The following is a 19,353-nucleotide window of genomic DNA, read 5'->3' as shown; positions in this document are numbered from 1 at the left end:
TGGCAACATCTGTAACATATTTGGTCAAACTGGATGATGTTAAGTCCCTTTAAATGTATTAAATGAGAAATGTGTGCATTAATCCATTGCATACAGTAATGGATTTCCAGATGTTTTTTGACTGTGTGGGGGATTATATATGAAGTCCCGAGTTTTCGATATCAGTGTAACCATCAAGAGAAGAGCCACAAAGAAGCAAAAGATGGCAATGTTTGTTTCTTTATTAGAACATTATTTAATATGCAATCTTAAAGTCTTCTGAGGATTTAAGCAAGGAAATAAATAACCACATGTACACACAAAACCCACCCAATACAGTGCTCCAGAAAACCTGTTTTGTTTGTTTGTTTCCCTTTGGAATCTTTTAGGTCTCTTTTTACGGTGTTTTAATACTTGTTCAGAAAAAAATACGAAACCATGATGGCCCATGTTTTGAAATACAAAGTAGCTGTGAAACTGTAGTGGGCAGCAAGCCAACTTGTCCTTTTTTATTTTTTATTTTTTTCTGAGAAGCTTACAAGTTTTTGTAGTGGTTATTTAATATTAAATGAGAGGATATGATTTTGGTAATGGTTAATCTTAAATACTTCAGTTATATAAAAGTAATAAAGCAAATACTTCAGTTATATGAAAGTAGTAAAGCATCATGGAGACACAAAGTTCTTGCTTGCAAATGTGGGTGTTGAATAAATATTAAATTAGTGCTGGTTGTGAGTGTAAGTTCATATACTGAACACTTCACCAAGCATTTTCTTATTACAAAATATTACTGGGGGGAACTTCTCTGATTCTTCATATTTTTAACTTAAAAATTTAAAATTAAAATCAATAATTATATTGTAGTTTAACTTCATAACACCTCTTAAAGGCAATAACTGTGAACCTTATGTTGTCATCCTCAGGAGACATTCTCTTTAGAAAGAGAAATGTGTTTTTCCTAGCCTTGCTTTATTTTTGTTAAGTTTGAACCTTTTGGGGTCTAGTGTATTCAGGTGATTTCAAGTTGGAGATCAATTATGTCATCAGTATTCAACTACTTTATTTCACAGAAATTTTATTCTTGAATAAGTTTGTAATGGGAAGGTATTTTCAGGTCTGCATGGAACTGTTGCTGAAGATAATTCACTAAATAAAAAAGCTAAGTTTTGCAAACATTAAGACAAAATCACTTTCTGATTACAGTCGCACATTGGAGGTAAAAGATCTGTGGTTTATTTATTTATTTATTTTTATAACCTCAGCAAAATATCCCATTTCTAGGGCACACCTGTAACATAACAGTGCACTACTAGGGAGAGTGGATTAAATTAATCTCTCTTGTGCCTTCTTAAAGTCAGTGTTCAGGAACTTTCTTCAACAAACCATTTATGCACTGTTTAGGTTTGCTTTTCAGATTTTTTCTTTTTTTTTTTTTTTTTGCTTCTGCTGTTGAATTACTAGTGGTACAGGCCTATTTTCTGTTTACTTCAAATAAAATATGTAGTGAGGGTAGCTATATAGAGTTGTGATGACCAGGATTATTCTTGAAGTCAAGGATTATTACTCTACTGTATTCCTCTTTGGAAGGACCGAAGGGAACACAGACTGGAGAAGCTCTTCCCTACTGTTTTATTCCTGATGTAGCTGAAAATCTTGAAATGTAATGGGGAAAAAAAAATCCACAACCTAGAAACCAGAGTATAGTGCATTTCTTCAACAATTTTTCAGACAATTTCAAATACTTTTAATTATAATTTGAAACAATTAAAATTTTACATTTTTGAAAAACTATTTCTGTTTTCCCCCTGGAAATTGGTGGGCTTTCCCAGATTTTTTTTTTCCTTGTAAAAGTTACTTGGGAGTCTTAGACAAAGCTGTATATATGCTGTGATTATGTAGATCAGTTTTGACACAGTAAATAACCTTTTCCTGTTATTGTTACTTACTTGTAGTGAGGCCACTTCCATTAATTTTAAAAAGGATAACTTTTTTTGGCTTCCATGTGAGATGTAAAGGATGGTTCTCAGGCTTGAAAAGGTGATGACTAGGGAAGAAGGAATGCAATGATACAAAATCATGAATTGTATGTAGAGGGTTAATTAGGATTATCTGTTCACTCTCTTCCAATACAAAACAAAACAACAACACGTGTTGAATTGGTGCTTCAGGACAAACAAAAAGAGCTAGTTCTTCATGTGTCAGCAGTTTTGTAGAGCTCCTTGCTGAAGGGCTTTGTTGATGCAGGGAGCTGTGTAAACTTCAGGAGATTTTGGAACAACTGTAGTTGCTCATGCAACTACATTTCAACTGAGAGAGCCTAAAAGGCCATAAACTTAAAAATTCCCTGTACTTAAATTATTTGGAAGGCTGTGAGAATACAAACACAGAAGTATCCACTATGTGCCCTGTTATCTTCCTGGGATGTCTGGGAAAGCCTCAGTTAGATCTCAGGAAAGACAGACCCTTGGGCTGAACCCCTACAGCTGGTTCCTGTGCTACACGTTGTAATGTGACTGGAACGTGAGCAGCACAAACAGTAAATCATTACTGTTATTAAGACTAGAAGAGTGACTGGAGGTAAGGGTACTACAGTTATCTTACATAAATACAATATTAAATGTCAGTGCTGGAAAAAAGCTAGGGCACTATGTGTGTCTTCATGAACAAGCTAGGATCTTTAGCTGCCACTTTGTATCACAGTATTACAGAGATTTTTAGGATCTGTTCTTACAGCTACAGTAATCAGTATAAATTCCTCTTTACTATGAAGACTGCTTTATATGAATTTATCTGTATGGCAAGGATCACTGAAAATTTAAAGGAATCATCTGGGGAGCAAAGCTTTATTTTCTGGGGAGTGAGAACTGCAGCACAGCTGTGGCGATCATTTTTTCAACACTTGCTTACAACAGCAAGTTTTATATTCCTATGTAAAACCTAGACAGTGTTAACATTTTAATTGCTGTTTTATTTAAGTCCAGTCTAATAAATAAATTAATATCTTCTCTCCTTCCACTCAAACACTGAGATACCAAGATACTTTATTCTTGACCATTTAAGTGTTCTTTCAGCTTCCACTCATCTGTTTCAACTGGGTGAAAGATTTTTAAGTATTTAGAATTTACTGAACCCTCAGACTTCCATCTTCACACCAAGTGGGGTAGAAATTGAGCAAATATGCTTAAACTTTCTAGGAAAGAAGGAAGTCAGATTGAGTGTCTGAACTTGTCGGATTGTCTGAAATTCTTACAACTGTAAGAATTGCTCTTGTTCTGTGAAGTTCCCAAAGATAAACAATGTTGAGTAATCACCATTCCTGTCTGTTGAGCTGAGGTTCAATTACCAAAAAAAAAAAAAAAAAAGTTGCTTTTCAAATCCGGTGACTGAAGTATTTAATATCACTGGGGATATGGGGATATAGAATGTGCACAGTTGTGCATCATTAGCGGCTATTAATTATAATGCAGAGTTTACTCAGTGAATCAAAGGCTGTTTAAAATCGTAAATGAAATAGTTCATGGACAAGAAACCGAAGCCAAAGTACTAACTTGACTTTAGTTTTGCAAAAGTTAATCACAGTAGATGGGGATGGTGAATGTTTCTTGGGTACCATGTGTGCCCTCAGAAATGTAGGATATTGAAAGTGAATGTATAACCTTCGGAGAATGTTGTTGTTGTCATTTTTATTATTTTTTTATTTATATTCAAGTGGCTTTTAAATAAAAGCAAAAGTAAGTAACTTGTGGCAAACAGCAAAATAGTTTGCACAGCTTCAGACACCAGTCCCAAAAATCCATAAAAACATTGGGACCGTGAGTGCTAAAATATTTGTTCCATAGCAAATATTTCACAAAGAATATTGTTTTATTGTGCTAACTGGATTCACGTTGCTGAATAATCGTATATGTATTTTAAGCAAATGAAATATTTGTCTCTTATATATGCTAATACTTTACCATTCCAATGATCAAACTTTGAATGTATCTACTACAATAGGTACCACAATAGTGGTGTGTTACTGTCAGTCCATTCTCAGCCATTCTAAAATCTCAATGTAATTTCAGCATATTCTCATGTTACAGATAGTGCATCAATCTGATACTAGCAATAATATCGTTCCACATTTTGCAGTAAAATCTGAAAGCAGAAGAGATCAGGTTCTTGGCTATTTCTCTAGAGAACTTGCAGCTCGTGCATACTGTTCACAGGTATCGTTTAGGAGCTGCTAAGTGTTAATTGGAATATCTTAAAGCAAGCAAGAGCTTGTCTGAAGAATAATTAGATGAATGAGTGAAGTATCAAAGATAACTTGGCACTATCACATGGAGAATGCAAATCCATTGTTCTGTTAAAGATAACATGATGCTGTTGGCATGTTTGTTAGGTGTGCCATGATTTCAGAGATTCACAGCACATTCCACTTTCAAAGAGTTAATTTTCTTCCATGGTTAATTCTAGAGACTATGTATTATGTGATTATAACATGCATGTAGGAAGAATGTTGGTGATGACAAGGAATAAAAAATATTCTTGTAAAGAAGCTTTCATGTGCAAGAAATCTGCAAACGCAAATTCATGAGCCAGCACAGCATTTACCGTACAGGGTGTGTAAGTATGAGATGAAAGAGAAAATGTTTCTGATGTCAGTAGGTTAAATGGGAAGTTTGCATGCATTAGTATCTTTGCACTTAACACTTTTTATTTTTTAATCAGTGGTTCTTCAGGTCAAATCTCTTAGCCTGAATCACCTTTAGATAGCTAAAACATCCATAAGTATTTAAAACTTTCCAGATCCCTTTGTAGTTTCCAGTATGGTTCTGCTAAAGCCAGACAAATACACTGAGGATTTAGGCCAAAGTCACAGCTCACAAAATTGTCACAACATTCATCATGGCATTGTTAGCCAGTTAATCTCTGGTCATCTAAAGCGTTTTGAGCTAATATATCTCAGACATCTTACAACATTGTCTTTTAGATCAAGTAATGCTGTTGCATTGTAAGACAATGTTTAAAGCTGTGTTTTCTGCTGGTGAAATGTATGTAGTTCTTTCAAAGGTGGTGAATCACATCTAATAAAATGACAACTAGGTAGTTCTTTAATTTGATCTGGAAAAGTGGATTTCAGTTTTAGCAGGAGAACTCTTTACAGCAACCACAATAAACCAAGTTTGCCACTGCATATGAAAGATGGAAACGTTGATGTGGTAGAATTCAGCTAAGCTGACCATCAGGATACTGGTCAACTGAACTACCTGCACTTTTACCAGATTCTAGAAGAATGCAAAATTTTTACATTATTAAAAAATGGCTGTTACACTTAACTTTATAGAGAGTATTTTAAGAAAAAATCTTTTTTTTTTACATTTCAAAAATTATGTAAAATTCTTCAACATGTCAATTAAAAAATGCAAAACTTTAGTTGTAGCATAGTTGTAACACAACTATAAGTAAAGTTTCCCTGATTTCCCTGCAGTTTCCAAAATGTTTCCCTAATTCAAACACCTAAACAAATACAAGCAACCAGCTTGAGTAATACAATTACCAAAGTGGAACTTAACAAATAAGAGAGCATCAGGTAGAGAATCCAAACTAAACCATCCCAGTATCATGTTGTTTAAGAAAAACCTGCCAGCATCAGACATGTGTCTGGTCTGCTCCTCCTCCTTACCCTTCAAGAAAATAAATTCTCATATATACAAATTTCCCTATGAAACTATTTCTGCATTAAATAAATCACTTGCATTAGTATTGCAATTCAGGAGATGTGACAAGTGATCTTGCACCATGTCTCATCAGACCAGAGTAACTGGAAGCAATGGCAAGTGGAAGTGACAACTCCTGCCAGCCTATAGCAGTGCAGTAGTGTTACCTCCCAGTAACAAGGACGATAATGTGTTTCATGCTTGTTAGTGCCTCCTTTAAATTTTTTAACTCTGGTTTGATACAGAGTAAAAGTGGTATTAAATGCTATCCATGCCACAGTAATGTCTTATTCTAACATAAGCTGAAGAAGCCTGAATTCAGATTAATTTTGCCCTCAAGTTTTGTGACTTCATTATCACAAAACATTCTGGCATTACACTGGTACATAATAGGCCTAACAATTCTATTCAAGCTGGAAAGCAAAGACTGATATTGCAGTATCCTGTGACACAGCACCTTGTAAACTTACCACCTTATGATAATATGCATGGAGCATATTCTTTGTTATGAACAATTTTTATTGTTTGTGCATTACTGCAAAGGAGAATTATTTGAAGAAATTTTGAAGGAATTGTTTATGTCAAGCCCCTCCTAGAGAGAAGGATCAACAATGGAGTAAATAAATGGGGTACTGCCAGCTGTTTAATGGGCAGGTCAGAAATGGTAACCTCTCTCGAGCAATGTGAATATTTAGACAACAAGGAACTCAACAGTAGCAGCAAACAGCTGCTTTTTGAAGCTGTATTACAAAAAGAGCCTGTGGTCCAGGTGGTGAGCTAAGATGATAACCTTTTGACTGGGAAGTGCATTTATTGTTTTTAAATTACATTCACATTCACCAAACCTATGCAAGAAAGCTTGTGATTCAGAGGTGAGTCAATAAAAGAAGAATATGAAGCTGAAAACCATATGTATAGATTCAATGTGGAAGCACGTCCTGCTCATTCTTTGTCCTGATCACTGTTTACCAGGTTTTCCTGCATCAGTTATGGTTTTCTTAGTGACTGCTTTCCAAATCTTGCAACCTTCCCAATGTATTTTAGAAAAAAATATATATATTTACCAACTTTTGTTTTTTATGAGACCACTGAATGTGCAGCTGAAGAGGATTAAAGATCCTGTTCCAGTTATGAATCCTTTTCTTTCCTTTTTTTTTTCTTCCCCCTCCTGAGTAGTGGTTGGTTTTGTGGTGTCATTTTGTTGTTTGTTTGTTTGTTTTTTTCAGACTTAGTAAGGTCAGGGTTATTTAGCTTCCACTTGGCCTCCTCCTTTGAACAAGTAATCCACATTTCAAACACATTACAGAGCCTGGCTCTGATGGAAGGCATGGAAGAGAAAAACAGAATTCCAGCACATTACTCTGACTTGACTGCACTGATTACAGGACAGGCATGAACAAAACACTGCCGTGCTCTTGGGACAACAGCTTCTCCATATGGAGTACCTTAGCCATTGCTTTGCTCACTTAACAGTTGTCTTTGATAAGTGATCAGGAACTACTGTTTCTCTGAACAGCAGCACAATAGGGTGAATTAAAAAGCAAACAAACATTTACATATAAGTGGTTAACAAACTTGTGAAAAAGTTTCTTGATTTCTGTGATTTTAGTGTAGGTAGAGTGCATACAGTAACTGAGAAATGTAGTCTTCTTAGCAGTAGTTAACCTTTAACTAGTAGGTAAGGAACAATAACATTGAATCTACTTGTCAAAAAATAACAACTTATATCTAACTTGAGCATGCATTGTGAAAAGTAAGCAACAGATGTTACTGTTAAATTAGTATCTATTTGGATTTTTACCATAGTTTGTTAGGTATTCACTTAAGGTAATGTTTTTTAAAGCATGGAGATATGGTTGGGCTCTGGGGAAGTCATTCAGATTTCTCTTTTGTCATTTTAATTGGCTGTTAGATCACAGATATTTTTATTTTAGTAGTGTCCTGGTTTCAGCTGGGATAGAGTTAATTTTCTTCATAGTGGCTGGTATGTGCCGTGTTTTGTATTTAGGAGAAAAATAATGCTGATAACATTGATGTTTTAGTTGTTGCAGACCAGTGCTTACACAAAGCCAAGGACTTTTCTGCTTCTCGTGCTGCCCTGCTTGTAAGGAGGCTGGGGGTACCTAAGAAGCTGGGAGGGGAAAGAACCAGGACAGCTGGCCCAAAGTGGCCAAAGGGATATTCCATACCATACGGAATCCTGTGAGACAACAAAAACTGGGAGGGCTGGCTGTCTGGAGGGACTGCTGTCTGGGCATTGGTTGGCAGGTGGTGAGCAATGACGTAATGTATCACTTGTTTTATATTTTAAAAAATTATCCTTATTGTTATTATCATTATTATTATTTTCCGTTCTGTTTCTGTTTTCCCTGTTAAACTCTCTTTATCTCAGTCCATGAGTTCTTACTTTTTTTTTTCCTTCTGACCCTCTCACCCATCCTCCCATCCCAGTCAAAATGCAGGAGGAGCAAGCGAATGGCTGTGTGATACTTAGCAGCCTGCCGGGTTAAACCACAACAAATAGTTAAACTAGAAAAGCAATAACCTATCATCAAAATGTGGGTTTTTTCTTTTTTTTCTAATTATAATATCTGAATTCTTTTAAGAGTACTGTTCAATTATTGTTTTACTGCTGCAAGTAAAACTACTTAGTATAAATACTAAGTTTATTTTAAAAGAGAAAAAATATTAACAGGCTAAAGGCAGGAGGGAAACCCTCAGACAACCAAACTGAGATTAGAACTGTTACAAAAAAAAAAAAGAAATGGTCTTGGGACCTATTTATTTATTTATTTTATTGAGTAGACACATTAGTTTAAGTAGAAAAGAGGTTGTCATTAATATACTCTGTTAATATACTTTCTCTATTATTAATTTCATCAGTTAGACTTTTTTTGAAAGCACACTAATGGAGGAAAATCTTGCTGCAATTTCAGATTAAGACATGTAGTCTACAGACACTCATAACAGTGTAGATCAGTCTACAGCCATTTGTGGAAGAAATGGTGCGTGAACAATAAAAATTCACAGAGGACCTGTGAAGAGAAAATGACTTTCTTGCTGGAAAATGAATGCAAGGGAGAAGTTAGAAATGTGTTTGAGCCATATGAGGTTGAACAAGGTTTTTTTCTAATATAGATAATTTTTCCATTTATTATTAAGGTTCTAAGAATTTCCCAGAACTATTTCTTCATAAGAATGACAATCCCACTTCAACATTTCCTGTCCCCCCAAAAGTTTGATAAGTGCCAATCTGTTGTTGAGTAGATTCTCATCTTTTAAGTGAATTACGGTTTGTAAATTTTTGTTGTGTATGGCTCTAAAAAATGAATAATAGACATAATTTGTCTAAAAGTGAAACTGCAGCTGCAGATATAAGTAATAGAAAATCTGTGTTATGGCACAATGTTTCACTTTTTTTTTTTTTGAGAAAACCTGGAACACATTGGGGTCTTTGAGTCAGCTGAGACACAGATGGAGCCAGTCAAATGTGGAGTATAGCTAGTGTTCCTCAGAGTTATATTTTCAGTCTATTTTCAAGTCAATACGTTTCACAGAAAAAAATGATGATAGCACTGATTGTAGTGCCCTTCCTGCAGAAAGCAGAGATGATGGAATATTTCCATGGTGAATTAAAATGCACGCAGTGCTGAGCAATGAAAATGAATTAAGGCAAAATCAGTAACTTCGTTTTAAAAACAACTGTGAGCTTTAATTGTCATAAATTCAGAACTAATTAAAAACATGTTGACAAAAATTGGACCAACAGCTTGTCATTTTCAAATCTAAGTGAAATGCAAAGTGCTGAGAATAAATTACCAGGTCTGAATTCAGCTCTTAAGTTTAGTGCTTCTGCTACATGTAGGATATCTCAGAGTATTTGGGGGGGGAGGAACAGTACGAAATATCAGAAAATATTTTGCTCCACGTGACCTGGAATTGGTGCCTAAACTTTCAGATCTGAAGACTTTTTACAATAACTGGATCTGGCTGTGTGTCTCATTCATATCTTAACTCCATGCTGTGTGAGACTTAGTCATGATCTCCTGTCCTCCCTCACACCATGTAAGAAGAAAATAAATCTGGGGTTGTTGACTGTAATATGTAGTTCCTAGGAGGTCCAGATAGGTCCCTAGTCTGGTTTATTAAGGGAACAGAACCACAAGATGTGCTGTGGCATATAACGTCCCCCCTCAGTATGTTCCCATCTGCTCTGATAATAACTATATATATAATATAATGTAAAAAGAAACATTCAAGTCCACAGAGGTTAACTATTTTATTTCAGGATTGATCAATTACCATACCGTACCTTCATATGCTAATATAATTAACCTAGTTGAATGCAAAAATAATGGTCTTCCATTAACAAGAGGAACAAGAGGGTGGACACATCTTCTAGGTCACATCTTCATAATATTGACATAAAAGTTGGTGTACATGAGCTTGTGTTACATCTATCCCATGGCTGAAATGTCGTAGCACTTAATTACTCACATCTTTCTGCTCAGGAAGAAGATAAATCCAGAAACAAATTCAGCATTGATGTGTACATACTTAAAACAGATGCTACAAGGTGATTAATTGCAAGTTTCAAAAATACGTTTAGGGATTTTACTTAGTTGAGGTGGTTGTTCTTGCATGTCGTGGTCTCTATAGTGCTGGACACCACTGCCATGCAAATCTTAAAATTCCTGAAACTAGGACAAAAAATATAAAGGATTTTATAAAATATAATCTAAAATGAATATGCTTTAATTTTTACACAACTTTATTAAAGGGATTAAGAAAATATTCTAGGTGTCTTTTAAAATACAACCCCAAATTAGCAGAGATATCTTAATATAAGGAGTAAAGTTGTAAGGCCTGTATGTGAAGTGCATTGATTAACAGGATACAGCATAGAGGAGTATGTGATTATTTTGCTTTTTTGAAGGGCTCAATAACAGCATGCCGGTGTGGGATTTTGTTCTCTGAGCCAATTACTTGTTTATAACTGAAATTTCCTGAATGGCTTTGCAAGCTTTGGCATCCTGTGCTGAGACTTTTGGAAAAGAATGAGCAAAATATATCCAGTTATTAGAAAGACAGAGAAACAGAAGTACGTGTAGTGTAGTAGAGGGCTGAGGAAGGTAGTTTATTCCTTCTTTGTTGGTTAAAGGCTTAGTAACTTTTGACAGTAAACTTAGGGGTGTGTGAACAAATTCCTTTCTGTCCTGCTTTCTGCAGGTTGAATTGCTCAACTGCTGACCTGAATAGAGTAGAATAATGCAGTATCAACTATGAGCAATGGTTAAAATCTGGTTCATTAAGATGTTAATTATGCTTTATTTGACAATTCCCTGGATAGGATGGCAACCCCCTGGGAATGCTAATGAAAGTTTGGGGTCTGTCTCTGAGAAGTATGTGAGTAACACTGTCACACTGAATTATTTGAAATAGATTGTATCTAAAATAGAAATGTACTAATACATTAGTACATCTTACATGATCAAATTATAGATATGTATTTATGTATTTGAGACAATACAGTTCAGAAGGGACAAAGAAGTCCACTGAGTTTTCTGTGAATATATGATCCAAAATTTATTATTTGTTATTGCCAAGATGATTATTTTTGAACAGTAGTTTTACTGAGTAAAATTTACTTTGCATTCCTCTCTCTATTCTAGACACAGTTTACACTGAAAAGTATTATACAAATGGTCTTACTTGAACCATTCTTTTTTCAAAATTGTATGTGTTGGTTTCTAATCAGCAAGTAATTGTGGTTGATTATCTACTATCTTTATAATCTAAATATTGGGAGACATGCAGCAACTTTAAGACAGTCCTGTATTTTCTCACACAATTAATGCTGTACCGGTTATTTTATTGACTTGCTGCATTAAGACCTTCAAAAGAAAAAAGTCAGTTGAGTATTTTGATCTATAGTGTAATGGATACTTTGATTAAATTATCTTTTCCACCACAACAAAATATTTAACTGAGAAAATTTAATATAACAGGTTTCGTATCAGAATACTGGAAAATATAGTATTGCATGTTTATATAACTTGGTGTAACAGACCTTAGTGAGCCTTTGTATGGTGCACCTTACTGCAAAAATAACCAAGTATAATATTAATACTTCTCTATAAAAATCAACACAACTTGCTAGTTCTGTATGTTTAAATTATCAATAAAATGTTTTTCACTACCTCTTACAGCCTGCACCTTGTAAAGGTCTGTGGTAGGAAGTCCTTAGAGACTTTTTGTTCAGTTACCATGGCAACTTTGAACTCTCTCTAGCTGTGGAGAAAGCTTCAAAAATTTTTTTGCTCTATGAAGAAAATGTTTGTATGTTTTTTTTTTTTGAAGAAGTTACACCAGATAAACTTGTATTTTAAAATGCTTTGGATTTTGCTATTTAAGTACCTAAAAAAAATTGCTGAAATGGGAAGGGAGGAAGCAACTTAATTAAAATGCTTTCTTAGGAAATGTTTCCCAGGTTATAAACTTGGACATAGGAATTACATTGCATTTATGTCATAAATTAAACTGTAAAGGTTCTGTAAGTTGGAAAGATGATCCTTGTAGTGTGATCAGATCTTAAAGTTTTAAAATGTCCCAGTGTTTGTACTTATAAGTCTGTTCTCATGTGAGGCATATGCTGCCTCTATCCTGGATAGATTCACAAGCAACAGTTTTGAGTAGAGAAAGAAATCTATAAGTATCCTTTGAATGGTGGCCTTGCTGTTGGAGAAATGTTAGAAGTAATGCAGGAAACAAATATTGTGGCCACATTGCTTAGAAATAATATAAAAATATATTTGAGCTATCCATAGTCTTCAAAGCCTTCTCAGCTTGAAAGCTTTTACCCCAATTTATTTGTATCAACTTCAGTAAATATTGATAAAATAGTTCCTTTATATATATATATATATATATTTTTTTTTCTCTTAAGAACGAAGATTTATATCTGGTAATTATGAAACTGTCTTTGCGATGGTTATCAAGCCAGTATGGTAGTAAGCAATTAATATGAACAATCAAAAATGAGCATAGGACAGAATCTCTGGTTTACTTGACAGTGTAAAACCTGAAAGCTTGCATTAATTCCTACTTGCCTGTATTATTCTAAACATTTATTTTTTAATTTTCACTTGATAGAAGTCATGTTGCTCCTAATTACAACACAGGTACTTTTCTGATATTTTAATAGAAAATGCTCATATATATTAACCAAAGAGAAGTAAGACTATATAAGCTAATTCCAATTCCATCCTTTAAGCAAAGGTTTATGTACTCGGCAAAGTTAGACAGGTTTTACCAGGGTCTGACAAGTTCATACCGTTGAGGTTTGTTGCTTTTTCTCTCTTCTAACTCTAAAATTTGAGTTTTATTTTGGTGAATAGTTGTGTTGCTTTGCAAAGAAAAATGATAACAAATTTTAGTAGGGTGGCTTTTTTTTTCCCTAGATAAGTGATAAGTGTGACTAGCAATTTGATGTACTGCATAGCTGATCAGAAACAATTGCACTGTGTGTTAGGAAAAAGACCAAGCCTTAATTTTCAATTTCTGATGTTTCTTTTAATGCTGGTCCTTTACATCATCAAGACTTGGGAAATTTCTTGTCTTTAATAATGAGCCATATTTATTGCAAATGCAGTATTGCTTTTGGAGTTAGCTGTTTTTGTTCTGATTCCTAATACAACATAGACAATACCCAGTCATGTATTGCAGTGGGAAAAATGGATTGTTTCTCAAATGTCATCCTATGTGGTATGTCTGCATAAAATATGGAGTTCTGACTAGTAAAATGAAGAAAGATAAATACCAGTCTTGCTTCAAAAGGCTAGACTTTGAGGTGATGACGTTTGGTCAAGTCACAATCTTTTGCTCCTACAAGCAACTGTCTTTTCGGTATTTTTTCTGAGGAGCTATATATCTACTTGAAGATAATGCCCCAAAATTAAGATTAGCTTTAAGAATATTTGTTTTAGTGCCTATCCCTTAGTTACTTTGTCTAAATATTTGTAGACAAAATACAGAGAGGCAACTAATGCCCACATCTCACTTCAGAGTAGATTGTATTAGCTTCTGCAATATAATAAACCAATTGGGACCAATGCTTGAATTAACATAATAATTAATGTTTCAGCAAATTGTTGTAGGTCACAGTAAGAAAATGTTTAATCTTTCTGCATTCATCTGTGCACATTCAAGGCATGGGGAAATCTAAAGAGACTGAATTAAACTTAAGTGTATCAGAAATGAACAGAGTGTTTTAAGAAAGCTGTGAAAAAGATTTAGCTTTGTTGGGAGCTGCTCCTGTTTGGTTTTGTTCTAAAAATAAAAGATACACCAGAATTGGGTCACTACTCAAGTTATAGCTCATTTAATGAGAGAAAGCTGTAGAGATGTAAGAGCCAAAATAGAGAATTATTCTGCGTCTGCCCACTTAAGAATCTGGGATTTGGGGGGGTTCATATTCCATTGCCTATGGTCAGCTATTACTGTAGGAAGAATAACACTCAGAGCACTGGACTGGAATGACTATGCGTGAGATTCAGTATGCCTGGTCAAAATTACTCTGGTGTGCCATGTGTGTGGGACGGGGCAAATACTTACAAAACTAATACAGGTTTATTGGGGAGTGAAAGTGTACTTTTCTAAACGTAATGCCAGGGTTAAAAATTGATTGACATTAAGTGGAAGATTTCATGTCCTTTTGAGGGTTGAGTTAAGCCAATGAAAATTCAAAATTACTTTGTACTAGCACTTCACACTTGCAGGGGAAAAAAAGAAATCTAGATGTTGATTACCATACTACCAGAAATAAGTCAGGATCCACCTATCTCGAAACCACTTTGGAAATCCAGGGTAAATCCTGAATATCAGTGGAATATTTAGAAGTAGTTTTGTTTGTTTTTCTCCTTTCTCCCCTTTCCTTTTCTTCTTTTTACTGTTACAGGTAAGTAGATTTACTCATTTAAACGCTAATTTATTGTTACAGGAATTCACTTGACAAAACAAAAAACAAGGAAAAAAATAGCGCGCACACAGGAAGAGTGAAGAAAATGTTATGTTCTGCAGAAGTTCTCTGTTACTTGTATTATAGTATTGTTGTGGTTTAACACTGAGGCAGCCAAGTACCATGCAACCACTCTCTCACTCCTCCTCAGCATGATGGAAAGTGGAAAAGAAAATGAGATGGAGGGAAAAACAAAGCAAAAGAGCAACAAAAAAACCTTGTGGGTTTGAAATAAGAGCAGTTTGATGAAAGGAAAAAGCAAAGGCTGCACAGAAGCAAAAGGAGAATAAAGATTATTCTCTACCTCCCATCAACAAACAATGTTCAGCAATTTCTTGGGAAGCGGTGCCACAATGCACATAGTGGTTGCTTGGGAAGATGAATGCTTTCCTTACGAGAGTCCTGCCTCTTTCTTCCCCCACCCTCATACAGCTTTTATTGCTGAGTATGATGTCAGATAATATGGAATATCCCTTTGGTCGGTTTAGGTCAGCTGTCCTGGCTGTGTCCCCTCCCATCTCTTGCCCACACCCCGCCTTTTGGTGGAAAGGCTATTGGAAAAACAGCCTTGTTGCTGTGGCAGCACTGCTCAGCAACAGGAAAAACATTGGTGTGGTATCAGTGATGTTTTTCCCTCAGTAAGTTTGCAGATGACACTAAGTTAGGCGCGAGTTTTGATCTGCTCAAGGATAAGATCTGCTCTGCAGTGAGATCTGGATAGGCTGGACCGATGGGCAGAGGTCAACTGTGTGAAGTTCAAGGCTAAGTGCCGGGTCCTGCACTTGGGGCACAACAACCCCATCCAGTGCTAAAGGCCGGGGGAAGAGTGGCTGGAAAGCTGCCCAGTGGAAAGAGCCCTGGGGGTATTGGTCAATAGTCAGCTGAAAATGAGCCAGCAGTGTACCCAGGTGGCAAAGAAGGCCAATGGCATCCTGGCTTGTGTCAGGAATAGTGTAGCCAGCGGGAGCAGGGAGGTGATTGTCCCCCTGTCCTCTGCTCTGGTGAGGCCACACCTTGAGTACTGTGTTCAGTTTTGGGCCCCTCACTACAAGAAGGACATCGAGGTGCTCGAGCATGTCCAGAGAAGGGCTACGAAGCTGGTGAGGGCTCTAGAAAACAGGTCTTATGGGGAGTGGCTGAGGGAACCTGGGGTTGCTTAGCCTAGAGGAAAGGGAAGCTTTTAATATAATGCATAATTTACACCGTATAATTATCTTAAAGGAGGATATAGTGATGTAGGGGCTCTTCCAGGCACCAAGTGATAAGACAAGGGGGAATGGGCTAAAGTTGCGCCAGGGGAGGTTTAGGCTGGATATTAGGAGAAATTTCTTTGTATGGCATAGGAATAGGCTGCACAGGGAAGTGGTTGAGTCACCATCCCTGGAGGTCTTCAAGAAATTTGTAGATTTAGGACTTAGTAGCATGGTATAGTGGTGGACATCAGTACTAGGGTAACAGTTGGACTAGATGATCTTAGAGGTCTTTTTCAATGTAAATGATTCTATGATTCTATGAACACTGTTCTAGCTACAGTTGCAAAGCACAACACTATATGGGCTGCTGTGGAGAAGGTTAACAGACCAGCCAGACCCAGTACAAATATTCTGAGCAGCCAGTGTAAACTCTTGTTCAGCTGTGGTTGTGGTTCTACAAACAGTAACAAAAAAGTGGAACACATGGAAAGAAAATAAAAATTGTGCCAGGATGGTGGTGGTGGGGAGGGGTGGACAGAACACATGACAGTGAATTTGCCTAAATCAATGAGAGAGTGCAGAAAAAGTGTTCTCAGCTCAGCCTGTTTCTTTTATGGCAGCATGGAAAACTTGCCTACTAACTCCGTGTTGGAATGTGGGGACATAGCAAGACAAAACAGGAGTTACACGAGCTACACATGGATGCATCCAACAGTCATAATTTTGTGGCTAGCAGATTGGTGCACATCACTTGCTTTCACTTATGAAATGGAAATAGTTGAAAGTGCATATTGTTTCTGTACCTACAGGCTAATGTACAAACAAATAATCTTTAAGTAATCAAATCAAATTATCCTGGAGCTGAATTGTGTATTATCTCTGAAATTGTGCTTAAAGTTTCACTTTAGGAATACAATGGAAACGGAGGCAATAAGAGAATTAGGAGTGGAGAGGTAGTCTGCAGATTTATTATTTAATGATACTTGAAAAAAATTTTATAGATGAACATGCTTCTTATTTTAAACAACTTACAACTGTGACACTGTTTTATTTGAATACAGGGGTATAATATTACCTCAGCAATAGGTGGAATTATACTTTGAACAACGCATCTTATTAATACCAAAACTGAATGCTATAGGGATTACAATCAAAACTCTTAGAAAATCTGTAGGGTGTTGGATTCTTGAGGAGAAATATAGAAAACAAATATAGATTGCTTGGTTGATTGACAAATGTGATAATTCCCTTTCTTCCCTGGAAGTTCAAAAAGGTTTAAATAATTTTATGAATGTAATGACCAACCTGATGTTTCAGTGATGACTGCCAGTGTTTTCTGTGAAGAACACTTCAAATTTAATTTGAAGGTATCCAGAACAGTCATCAAATAGCTTAAAAAAAATCGAATGACGTATTCTGCAGGATCAAATACCTTGTGTATGTACATTAAGTACTTTACACATTTTCTCAGGGTGGTATAAAATAGAAAGGTTTTTAGAAAAGCAAAACCATATTCAGCAATACAAAAAAGAAAAAACTAGCTTGTAGAATAAGGCTGAATTACTAGTTTATAGAATTTACATTATGAACATTTTCTGAATGTATAGTGATCCCGTCACTCTGGCTACTGCACCATGGCATTTTCTTAACATAGTAAATGTAAGACCTAGCCAGCCTCTGGGGCTGTGTGTCTAAACAGCTGAGCAGTAATTATAGGGGAGGCATGGCCAGAAGGGAGTGAAGGTGGCTGGTAAGAACATTAGTATTTGAGTAATTTGAAGTAAAATTTCGGTTATGCTATAGGGAAGAACAAAAATACAACTCATTTCTTCGGAGTGAAATGAAAGTGGTTTATTATACCTACAGTCCTTGTAAAACCCGCAGCATTTTGCGAGCTTTGTGTTGTAGTAGTCAATCCAGCTCTACTCTTTGCTCCCCAGTCCAATAGTGTCATTGTGTGGGACCAACAGTCAGGTCCAAGCTGTGCCGGAGGAACCAGCCTCTGACTTCTGCTGTCAGTGACACATCAGTCTTGGAGCTTTTATTATCAGCTGGGAGACAGAAATTTGTAGAGAACAGATGTCAGTTTCCAAAACCTTTGGTCCAAGGATAGAGACTCCATGACTATTTTTCCTGCCGATTGCTTAGCAGATTATTGAAAAAGGGGAGTAGACAAATCTGGAAGTTATGTACTATACTGTCAGTTGAGTATCTCACCCTCTCTCTTTTAAGATTATCTCCTTTGTTAAATTATTTTTTGGTTGTGTTTTCATGTAAGTGTTCTTTGGATAAATATTTCATGGTTGGTTTTTCTTTATAACCTCAGGCATGAGTCTGTAACTAGTGTAAAAAAAAAAAAAAAACCACTCCTGTATGGTAATAATAAACATCCAAATACATTCAACAGTTATTTTAGATATAAGTTCTTCAAGAATTGGAATTATTTGTTGATGTCTAATGTTCCTAAAATGAGCCAAGGTTTCTGACAGTATCATTGTCTTTTTATCTATATTCTTTTTTCAACCCTTTTCCTCACCTGAGAGATGAGATCTGAAGTTTTGCTAGATGCATACAATAATTCAAATGTGTCAAATTTTCTACCATACTGTCTCTCACTGTATTAAGCATATTTGTTGCATAAATAACAGGATGAAGTATCTGTGGTGTAAATGTGCTGTTTTCAGCAGAACTTACAAGCAGATAATTTGGCCCAGACATGACAGCAAATCTTTCGTCTAAAATGTCGATATTGCACTAGAGTCCAATTATTTTTATACTCTGCTAATCCTCTTTCATTTTTTACAGTGTTACAGCAGGCTTCTGTAAAAAGGCTATTGGTAACATCTCAGTGGGGATGCCTCTTTATTGTGCATTTTTAAAAGACTTACTGGCTCCTGAAAAAATAAAGATCAGTAGGTAATGCTGAATTCATGAAAAATGTTAGTCTTAAAAAAAATCAAAATAACCAACCTATAAATGCATAATGTAGTCCTGGTTATCCTGCTGCTTGCAGAAGTTAAAGAAGAATAAAAATAAATAAAAATCTTGATACATAGTTGATTCGTCATTCCAGAGAAAAAGGTCTGTTCTTATCCCAGATCAAGAATGGACTGTGCAGTACTTGTCACTAAAATGTCTATGCATTGTCCTTAATTTTGTCCACCAAGTGCATTCATAAATATAATAAAAAATATACTGAAAGTGTAGTGAACATTATTCAACTTTTGGGTAAAGGTAATTTGAACTTTAAGTTAGGTAATTAAACATTAGAATATGATGCTAGTTGTTTAAAACATACAAATTAAACCAAACTTAACACCTAATCTTGCAATATTCTTTTGCTCACTAAGAGATTTTTTTAACCTTTGTCTTTCTTTGAAAGAACCTTTGTCTTTGTCCAGAAGAAAACCCTGTTTTTTACAATCTTAATTTAAACTTTTACTTGTCAGTTTTTAAAAACAGA

The 19,353-nt window shown here is 35.6% G+C and overlaps 1 protein-coding gene across 41 annotated transcripts in view; it reads left to right on the top strand.

Moving 5' to 3' along the window:
- The window catches only part of NRXN1 (neurexin 1), a 725,995-nt gene that overhangs the window by 215,705 nt on the left and 490,937 nt on the right, over positions 1 to 19,353 (top strand). Inside the window, exon 1 of one of the 41 annotated variants that reach the window (XM_083831653.1) lies at positions 7,848 to 7,964. The exons of the other annotated variants lie outside the window; for them this stretch is intronic. The gene's annotated coding sequence lies outside the window, so the exon portion shown is untranslated. Of the gene's footprint in view, positions 1 to 7,847; positions 7,965 to 19,353 lie in introns of those variants that run through there. 41 annotated transcript variants of the gene reach the window in all.

Source organism: Anser anser (genome assembly GCF_964211835.1).
Source record: "Anser anser genome assembly, chromosome: 3".
NCBI classification, from domain to species: domain Eukaryota; kingdom Metazoa; phylum Chordata; class Aves; order Anseriformes; family Anatidae; genus Anser; species Anser anser.
Note: the sequence above shows the minus strand (reverse complement) of the source record. Positions and strands in the feature narration are given on the sequence as shown.